The sequence below is a fragment of the Sciurus vulgaris genome, assembly GCF_902686455.1.
Source record: "Sciurus vulgaris genome assembly, chromosome: 11".
Taxonomy (NCBI): Eukaryota; Metazoa; Chordata; class Mammalia; order Rodentia; family Sciuridae; genus Sciurus; species Sciurus vulgaris.
The window spans coordinates 5,521,184-5,530,344 of record NC_136472.1 but is presented as its reverse complement, the minus strand read 5'-3'; the positions used below and the strand labels follow the sequence as shown (position 1 = coordinate 5,530,344).

The following is a 9,161-nucleotide window of genomic DNA, read 5'->3' as shown; positions in this document are numbered from 1 at the left end:
AGGCCCAGTCTTCAAAGTCTGGGCAGAATCCTGGTGCTCACTGCTCTTGCAGCTTCCCTATGGCCCCCCGGCTCCCTGGACCAGCAGGATCTCAGTGGTCAGAGGCTCAGCACCATATCCTCTCCAAAGTTTATTTGCACAAATGAGTTCCTACTTTCTTGCCTCCACCTGTCTATCTGTACTTCCATTCTATCTCACCACCTGCCCCTCCAACATCTATCCTTCCATTTCTTTGACTACCCATCCATCTTTCCATTCATCCATCCATCCATCTCTCCATCCATCATCACACACCCTTCCTACTCTTCATCCATCCATCCATCTATCCATCCAATCCTCCATCCATCGACCCCGTTCCCCCCACATCTCTTCCATAGACGCTTATTGAATACCTACTCTGTCAGGCTCAGAGTTTGATAAAACTCTGAGACAATGGACAATGGCCATGGCTACGACTGAGGAGGAATTTTCTACATTTTCTATTCTGAATCCTGAAGCTGTTGGTTCAACATCCCCTTTCTGCTCTGGTGGCATCTCAAGGTTAGCCCATGTGACCCAGACTGTGTACCCTTCTGTTTTAGTCGGCTTTTGTGCGACCATGCAAAAGAGGTCAACTTAGAGGAGGAAAAGTATACTTTGGGCTCAGTTTCAGAGGTAGATGGTCAACTCCATTGCTCTGGGCCCGAGGTGAAGCGGCGCATCATGGGGAAGGGCGGGAGGGGAGGGGGCTGCTCAGGTCATGGCAGCAGGGAAGCAGCGAGGGTGCAATGTGCCACAGGGAAGATGCAGCCTTTCAGAGCGTGTCCCCAGTGACCCGCCAGTCAGTCCTTGAGCCTGGGTGGACCTGATAGGTTACTGCCCTCATAAGCCAGGCTTTTCCCCCTGAGTATTCCTGCACTAACGGGGGCTTGTGGGGCATTCTCATGTGGGGGCATGACCCATCACCCCAGTCCAGTGCACAATCCCACACAAATAAACAGGAAGGAGAGAAAAGCATGGGTGTCTAACGGAGGGGTGGCCCATCAGGATGGTTCAGCCCAGGGTGGCCGGTCCCCTGGAGGGCGGGGGAGAGGCAAGGGGGCCGGATTGCCACGGGGACAGCTTTCAGGCTGTGAGGACTGGCAGCGAGGTCATCCGCGCCCAAGCCCCAGGCCAGCCTCTGCATTCCAGTGAGCCTGCCGGTCGCCAAGGCCTCGGACAGAGCTGCCCTCCACCAAAGGTCAACAGGGTCTGCCGCTTACTGCCCCGTGTCCAGGGTAGCGGAGGAAGACAGCTTTAGACACTATTGGCTCATCTGCACAGCAGCGCTTTTCTCCTCTGTCTCCGGAGAGAGGGCCTTGTGCCCGTCCCCCAGCTGGAAGGGGCTTGCAGCTGGGTAAGGGCACTTCCTCCCTCATCTCTGCACCAGACTGGAGAACTGGGTCTGGAAGGGGCCACAGAGGCCAGGCCCCTGCCCCTGGGGCCAAGAAAGTGCCTTAGTCAGTGGCCAAGTCAAGGAAGGAAGAGGAGAAGGGAGGCTGCCAGGCCTGACCCCCAGCCTCAGGGTTGCCAGTAAGACCTCTGGTGAGGCCAGGCAGTGGCTCGAGAGGAGAGGTGGTGTGGAGGGGGAGCAGAGGGGAGACGGAGTGTGGGAGGAGCGGAGCTGGCTAGCGCTCAGGAGGCCGAAATCAGGAAGACTGCCGGCGGAAGGAGGTGGGAGGCCCTTTCCAGGTCAGATGGGAAGCCAGATTAGATGCCAAATCAATAGAAAAGGATCCCAGCCACCACGGGCGCTGCTGGGGAATGTGGGAAAGCCACTGAGGGCAGGGGCAGGAGCCAGCAGGACCGGCAGCCAGCAGCGTGGGCACCAGGGAGCACTGGGCACGGCTGGGGGCCAGCAGGGTACCTCTGTGCCCCGGGCCTGTGGGCTCACTCACAGGCTGCCAGGGCTCCCGAACCTGGTCCTACGGGGGTCCACCACTGTGGGCCCAGGCCACCCTGTCCTGAGCTCTCTCTGGCCAGCCTTAGCCACGTACTGGGCTGGGGTTAGAGCACAGGAAACCAAGCTCTTCCGAGTGCCAACCAGAGCAGCTGTTTCTTGGAGAAGGTTCCAGGGAATACCCACCCCCTACGATCCTCTCGGAGGATTTTGCGGCACCCATGCTTGCTCTGTCCCCTAGGGAGGCATAGTAATGCCCTGACAGAGACCACTGTGTCCTGTGAACACCAACTTGGATCCCAGTAGCAGCTGGCGACCTGGAATTGGCTTTGGGAAACCATCATGGGGCCGTCTGACCGTTCCCGTGTGAGGGGTCTGGGGCAGGGGTCGCCTTCCCCGGCCCCTCAACCCCGAGCAGATTGTGATGGCGAGTGGGTTCAGCGCTGCAGCGGCTCTGGCTGGCGTGGACTCATGTTCCCTTCTCCCTTGGGTCTGGGGCCTCCCAGGGCAGGGGCACCCCAGAATCCTCCAGGCTGCATGTGCAGATGGGCTTCTCTTCCCTCTGGTCATGGGAAGGAAGACAGTGGGCTTCCCAGAGTGGTGGCCTCCACCGCCTGGCATTGTCCTCAGGTCCTCCACAGACAGCAGAGGGGTCTCACCTCTGCTGCTGGCCCTGGGACAACTGTGGGCAGGGGTGCCTAGGGAGGGAGCAGAGGAGGTTAAGTGGGAGAGGCCCCTCGGTTCTGGCAATTATGTGCAGAAGAGGCTGGAAGGAGGCCAGGACAGAGTGACCTTCCATACTTCAGCTTCAGAGCTGGGAACAGCCTGGGGACAGAGCACAGCAGAGTGGCCACACCAGCCAGGAACTGCAGTGACCTGGGGAGGGCCCAGGCATTAGGGCCAGGGCAGGAAGGTTCAGGGAGGCCAGAGGGAGGGAGGGGGTGCAAGCGGGCTGGAGCAGGGCTGGGGAGCCGCTGGGGGGGAGCTTAGAAATGCTTTGGAGCCCTGGCGCGGCTCCTGGGACGGGCCTGGATTCCTCTGTGTGGCAGACTGGAGCTGGGAGGGGTGGCCCAGCGCCTGTGTCTAAAGTGAGCGGCCAGGCGTCCTGGGGGTGTCTCGGTGGGAGCAGGCCTGCCCTGGCTGCCCGTGAGGCGGCCGGCTGCACAGCCTTCGCTCATTCGTTCCGCAGCTGGGAGGCCGGTTCTGGGTTCGAAGGCTAGCTCTCACACTTCACTCTGTGACTCGGGCAAGTTGCTCAGCCTCTCGGAGCCAGGGTTCTTATCTATAAAATGTGGGCATTTTTCTCTCTTTTCTGGGTGGAAAGACAGTCCGATACAGCTCAGAAAGCTCTAGGAAGAAATGGAATCTCGGGCCAAAGAGGGTCTCCACTCCAGAGGCAGAGTAGAGGACTGGCCCACCCAGCCCCCAGATGTCCTATCTTCATGTGATCCCAGCAGGGAAGAGCGGCCCTGGGGTTTGGCCTGCTCTCCGCCCCTGAGGGACCTGTGGCCCCTCCACACACAGTGGGGTGGGTGAGTGGGAGGAGGGTCCTGGGGAGGAGCCCTGGCCTGCTCTGTGACAGGTGACCGTGGGCACCTGGTGGGCAGTGTGCAATGGGACACATAGGACTTGGGGGTCCTGGGGACCGGGAGCCCCTGACTGCGGACAGGCCAGGTCCCACTCCTCGGGCCCGCACTGGCGGCTGCTGGCGTGGGAACACTGCTACTCGGCTCCATTTGCTGCTGAGATGACCCGGTCCAGGGCCTGCGGGCTGCCTCCCAGGGGAGCCATGGGCTGCTGGTCAGCAGGGCAGGCAGCCCGGCAGGGTGTGCTGGGAACCAGGCTGGCTCCAGCTTCCTCCTCTCCTCCCGGCCTGTCCCAGGCCTCTGAGTTAGCACGGGCAGAGGAGCCTGGAGAGGTGACACAAGCTCTCTGCATCCCCTCTCCTCGTTCCCCAGGCTGGGGGCCTCCTGCTGCCCGGGCCGAGCTCTGGGGCACGCCTGCCCCTGCTGAAGAACACTCCGGACCCGGGCCCTCCCAGGTTCCTGCCCTGTACAAATGCCAGTCCCCTGACCCAGGCCGGCATCCAACATGCTCTCAGGATCAGTGATGGGAACGTGACACCTGGGGACAGAGGGCTTGGCCAGGCTCACATCCGAGAGGACACCCTGGCCAGGGCGATTAGGAGCCTGCACAAACCCAGCATCCTCTTGGCTGGCTTCTCTCCACCCAGGTTGTGAGGCTCAGTCTCTGGGGCCAGAATCTCCGGTGGCTGGAGCTGGAAGGGTCTTGGAGATGGGCAGTGGGGCCTAGAAAGGCCTAGGGCCTGAGCAGCAGGGACCTTGCCAGCCCTGTTTCCCTCTGAGCCCATCGCCCACCTGCATGCAGCCCAGAGGTGGGCAGCACTGCCTCCCTGGATACCCAGCAGGCCCGGGTCAGAGCTGGGCTCTCCTTGGGCTTCTTCTGGGACTTAGCACAGTGGGTGCTGAAGAAAGAGTGGCCTCCCACCTTGGCCAGGGCTCTGCTCGGTCCTGCTAGATCGTCCACCTGCCACGGGGTTGGCTCCATGAGGTGGCCTGCTGGTCACCAGGCAGCCCCACAGAGTCAGCTTGGGCTGGGAGCTGGGTGTTTGCGTCTCTGTAACCCAGGAAACAGCCACCCGCCCACTCGCTGCCCGCCCACCCAGCCTCTGTCCTTCACACACGCGGCCACGGGGCAGACTTCCACCTGTCCCCGGATTCGGGTTCCATCCGCCCATTGACTCACATGTCCACATGACTCACTGGCGGCTCCCTTCAAAGGCCCATCCCTCCACCCATCCGTGCAGCCCTCCCTGCCTCGCTGACCCACCCACTGGCCTCCCGCCCCACACACTCATGGGCCCACAGCTGCTTTCATTGTCCATGGGGCCACCGTTGCTCCGTGCACTGCTCTGTCTGCCCACTGGCCACCTTCTGTCTTTCTGCCTTTCCAGTTTCTTCCTGAGTCAGAACATCTGGGTTGCTATGGGGATTATGTGGCTCCTGGCAACCTTGTGGGCTGTCAGCGTGGTACCCTGGCAGGTGGGACTGTGCCCTGGCTCCTTCCCACCCCGTCCGGCCCTGAGTCCTGGCTGTGCCGATGGCCACTTGTCCATCCATGCAGCGGACTGGTGCCAATAGCAGGGAGGCCCCAGGACCTTTGGGTGCTTGACACTCAGGTGCCGTCGTGGCTCAGCCTCCCGCTGCCTGCAGGGGTGCCCGGCGCCCCCATGCTGCAACCTGAGCCTATGACCCAGAGGCCGCCAGCCCCCGGGATGTCGAGGTTCCTAGCCCCTTGGGCACGGGATGTGTGTGCTTGGAGTGTAACAGAAGGCAGAGCAGGAGGCCTCTGAGCTCATCCCTCCCCACCCACCAGGCCGCCAGTCCCTTCCCCACGACCGGTAAATACAGGCTCTATTACGTGGCGACCTGGTGGCTGGTGGTGGCAGGTAGGCAGCTTACATAATGGCTGTTTGGTGCTTGGCAGCTCCTGGGTACTTCAGGAGACAGGCTACCTTCCAGATGTCACTTGCACCCTGCTGTTGCCCTGGGGGTGACACCCATTGGGGCCTGGGAGCCCCAGAAGGCCTAGTAGGCCAAGGATGTGGGCGCCAGCCTGTTCCCTGTCCCTTGCCCAGGTGCCCCTGCTCTCGGGAGCCCCTTGGAGGGTCATGTGTATCAGTCGCAGCGATGACAGGCGATGACAGGGAACACGCTCCTAAGGGCTCACACCCCTCCAGGGTTCCCCTTCCCAGATGGGGAGACGGGGCCCGAGAGGAGAGGGCCTGTGTCCAGTCACAGAGGAGGGCTGCCCTGGCTCAGTCCAGGGCACTGGTCCATCTTCCCAGCTCCCTTGGGAGTCCCAGGCTGGGGCCCCCATGTCGGGCGGTGGACAGCCAGGCTGAGGGCACCTCACCTTCCCTCTTCCAGCTCTGCTGAGGGCTCCTGGGTGTCCAGCCCAGGCCAGTTTGAGGCTGTGCCCCGGGAAGCCCTCCCAACTCCGAGCACCAAAGGCCCAGCTCCATGGACCTCAGGCCCCTCTGCCACAGCAGGTGATGGCCCTGAACTTGAGTCGTCGGAGAGTAAAGGAGAGGACAACTGGGGGCTCCTCTCGGCCCCATACACAGGACGGGCTCCACACCAGAGTCCTGCAACCGTGTGACCCCACGGCGGCACTCCTGTGACCCTGCCGTGAGCAGACTCCCAGGGCAGCCTCCTTCGTCCGTGACTCCTCTCGTGGTGAGGGTCCTGAACCCAGGATCCGCTGTGGGCATGGGCAGACGACAGGGGGGCAACGGAAGGAGCCAGTGGACGGTGGCTGGTGGGAAGGAGGAGGAGAGGAAGGCCGAGGGACAGGAGGAGCAGGGGTTCTGGCGGGGCCCTGTCGCCCCGTGTTGGCGCAGGAGTCTCGCGGACATGGCTGTGGCACCCACCCAGAGCGCCACCGTGAAGACCTGCCGATCACAGAAGGTCCCGCAGAGCAGGAAGGGCCTCGTGAGTGACACCTGGGTGTCCTCCCTCCCCCACAACCTGGCCCCGGGCTGTGGGGCTCCCCACACCCCGCCTCCCTCCCCTTAAAATCCCCTGGCCCAGCGCCTGGCCCAGGTATGTCCTGCTTATGTAATTGGCCAGCGGCGTGTGGCTCCTGGCTGCTGTTGACTCTTTGGCTGGGGGAGAGTCCCTTCAGAAGAACTGGCTATTGTTCCTCGGCCTTCCCATGGGAAAGTGGCCTCGGGGAGGGGCCAGTGTGCCAGCAGGAGGGGGAGGCGGGAGGGAGGGAGTGGCCCTCCCACAGCCCAGGGCTTCCTCCAGGGCTTACTATGCTTTATCTCTTCAAAAACAAAAGCCTCAAAGAGCTTTGTGCATGACTTGGTTTTTGATATACCTGGAAACCGGTTAGAAGGTGGGCTGTTAGCTTCTCCACCTCCACCTGCCTGGATGCGACCTCTCACCTCACTTCCTGAGGTGTTTTGTTGCCCTTTGATTCATGTATGCTTATGTCCTTTCCCATGTCCACCCACCCGCCATCCACCCATCTACCCATCCACCCACCCATCCATCTACCACCTATCATTCATCCATCCATCCACCCACCCTCTATCCATCACCACCTGTCATCCATCATCCATCCACCAACCAACCACCCACCATCCACCCATCCACCCATCCACCCATCTACCCATTGTCTATCCATCTACAACCTATCATTCATCCATCCATCCATCCATCCACATCCATCCATCACCAACAACCCATCCCCCAACCAACCATCCACCATCTATCATCCATCCACCATCTATCATCCATCCACCATCTATCATCCATCCACCCATCCATCCATCCACCCATCCACCCATCCACCCATCCACCCATTGTCTATCCATCTACAACCTATCATCCATCCATCTGCCATCTACCATCCATCCATCTACCAACAACCCATCCCCATCCCCCATCCACCATCTATCATCATCCACAATCCATCCATCCATCCACCCACCCTCTATCCATCACCACCTGTCACCCATCCACCACCCGCCCACCCACCCGTCCTCCCCTCCATCTCCACCCATCGTCTGTCCATCTGCCATCTACCATCCATCATCTGTCTAACCATCCCCCTCCCCCTCCCCATCACCTCTCCACCCACTCATCCACCCGCTCGTTCTGAGTCCTTCTCAGAAACGGCGTGACAGTGGCGCCTGTCTCATCCTCGTGGGCACAATGGGCACCTCTCCAGGCTTCTGTGGGGCTGGCCAGGTGCTGCTTTGGGTGGGGGGTGCCGAGAGGAGTCAGAAGTGGCCTTTGCTTTCAGGGCTTCCAGTGGCTGGGCGGGGCCTACCCTGGAGAGGAGGTGCAGAGTGAAGTGGGGAGGCCAGGAAGGCCAGGGAGGCCAGGGAGGCAGGCTCCTGGTGGCCGGGCTTTGGGATCTGGCTCGGGGTTGTGGATGCTCTCTGGTTGCTGAGCGAGACCATGAGCCTGGGTGACAGGAACTCCCCTCCGCTCACGGTTTTTCTCCTAACACTAAAACTGCGGACCCAGCGTCACTGATTAGGCCGCAGGTCCACTGGATGCCACAGTCCCCTGTCACTCAGGAGTGCCGCCTGCCGCCTGCCCTCCTCCTCCTCCGTCTGTGGCGGAGACTGTCAGTCAGTTGCTGGTCTCTTCGCCTGGGCCTGACACGAAGCTGTCCAGCACGAGTGGTCACTAGCCACCGTTCCAGTAAGGCTGTTTCAATCGAAGTCAGCTAAAGAGAAAGCACATTCGTAAAGCAGCAGCTGAGCCGCAGTGTCCACTTCACATGCTCTCTGGCTACACGTGGCCAGAGGGTGCTGGAGTGGACGCAGCAGGTACAAGCTCTGTGGCACCGTGCCAGCCTCCATAGGGAAGGGGTGGACAGGGCACTGTGGTCTGGGCTGCCAGACCCGGGGCCTCGTGCGCGGTCAGACCTCCCTGCAGAGCAGCTGTCTGTCTGTTCCCACTCAAGTCTAAGGTGGTATTAAAGGGCAAAGTCCTCGCGGGCTGACCCTGCTCAGCTTCCTTCCTTTTTGTCTCTGAAGAAGGAGAGGGGACAGCCAGGCTGGACACCTCAGGGGAACGACGTGGCGCCCTGGCTCACCTTGGCCCTGCCGCCTCCTGGCCTGGACGCTCAGTTCTGGAGTCTATTTTCAGCGCTGCGGGGCGAACGTCACTGCCGCCGGAGGCTGACATTTCATACTCTGGGAACCTTGACCTGCTGCGCTTCCGGTTGTGAGCCGAGCCGCGGTGTTCATGCCCCAGAAGGAAAGAACAACGGTCATTAATAATCGGCATCTTCTGGAAAATCGGAAATGGAGCCTCGTGATCTGAAGCTGCCCTTAACCCCACCCGTGCCGCCTCGGCTGCCAGAGGGTTCTGCCCGGGGCTGCTCCACGCGGAAGCGGGAGGTGGCCGTGGGCAGGGAGAGGGCGGAAATGGACCCTCGGTCACAGGACCAGGAATCGGGACACCGAGGTGGAGTGACCAACCTTAGTGCAGAAAGTGGCCCCAGCTGCTGGAGACCTGTGGCCCCCCAGAGACGCCCCCCCAGGGCTGGGTGGAGTCCGACGGGCAGGAGGGTGCCTGGCCCCAGGGAATGGGGGTCTCACCTGGGCGGAGGAGCCTGGTTCAGCCAAGGGTCTGAGTGTGAGCGAGGGCTGCGTCCCGCGCTGGGTGCTGGGGCGGAGAAGACCAGTTCAGTGGCT

At 61.5% G+C, this 9,161-nt stretch overlaps 1 long non-coding RNA gene across 2 annotated transcripts; it reads right to left on the bottom strand.

Annotated features, from left to right (window-relative positions):
- Window positions 1-3,081: 3,081 nt before the first annotated feature.
- Window positions 3,082-8,903, bottom strand: LOC306640621. 2 transcript variants are annotated; one of them, XR_013757832.1, is made up of 3 exons: window positions 8,558-8,900; window positions 7,671-7,781; window positions 3,082-3,195 (listed from the first exon to the last, which is right to left on the bottom strand). It is a non-coding gene; the product is annotated as an uncharacterized lncRNA (long non-coding RNA). The 2 variants fall into 2 exon arrangements; XR_013757831.1 differs by lacking the exon at window positions 3,082-3,195 and adding an exon at window positions 4,280-4,452 and having other exon boundaries at window positions 7,662-7,781; window positions 8,558-8,903.
- Between the last annotated feature and the right edge of the window lie 258 nt (window positions 8,904-9,161).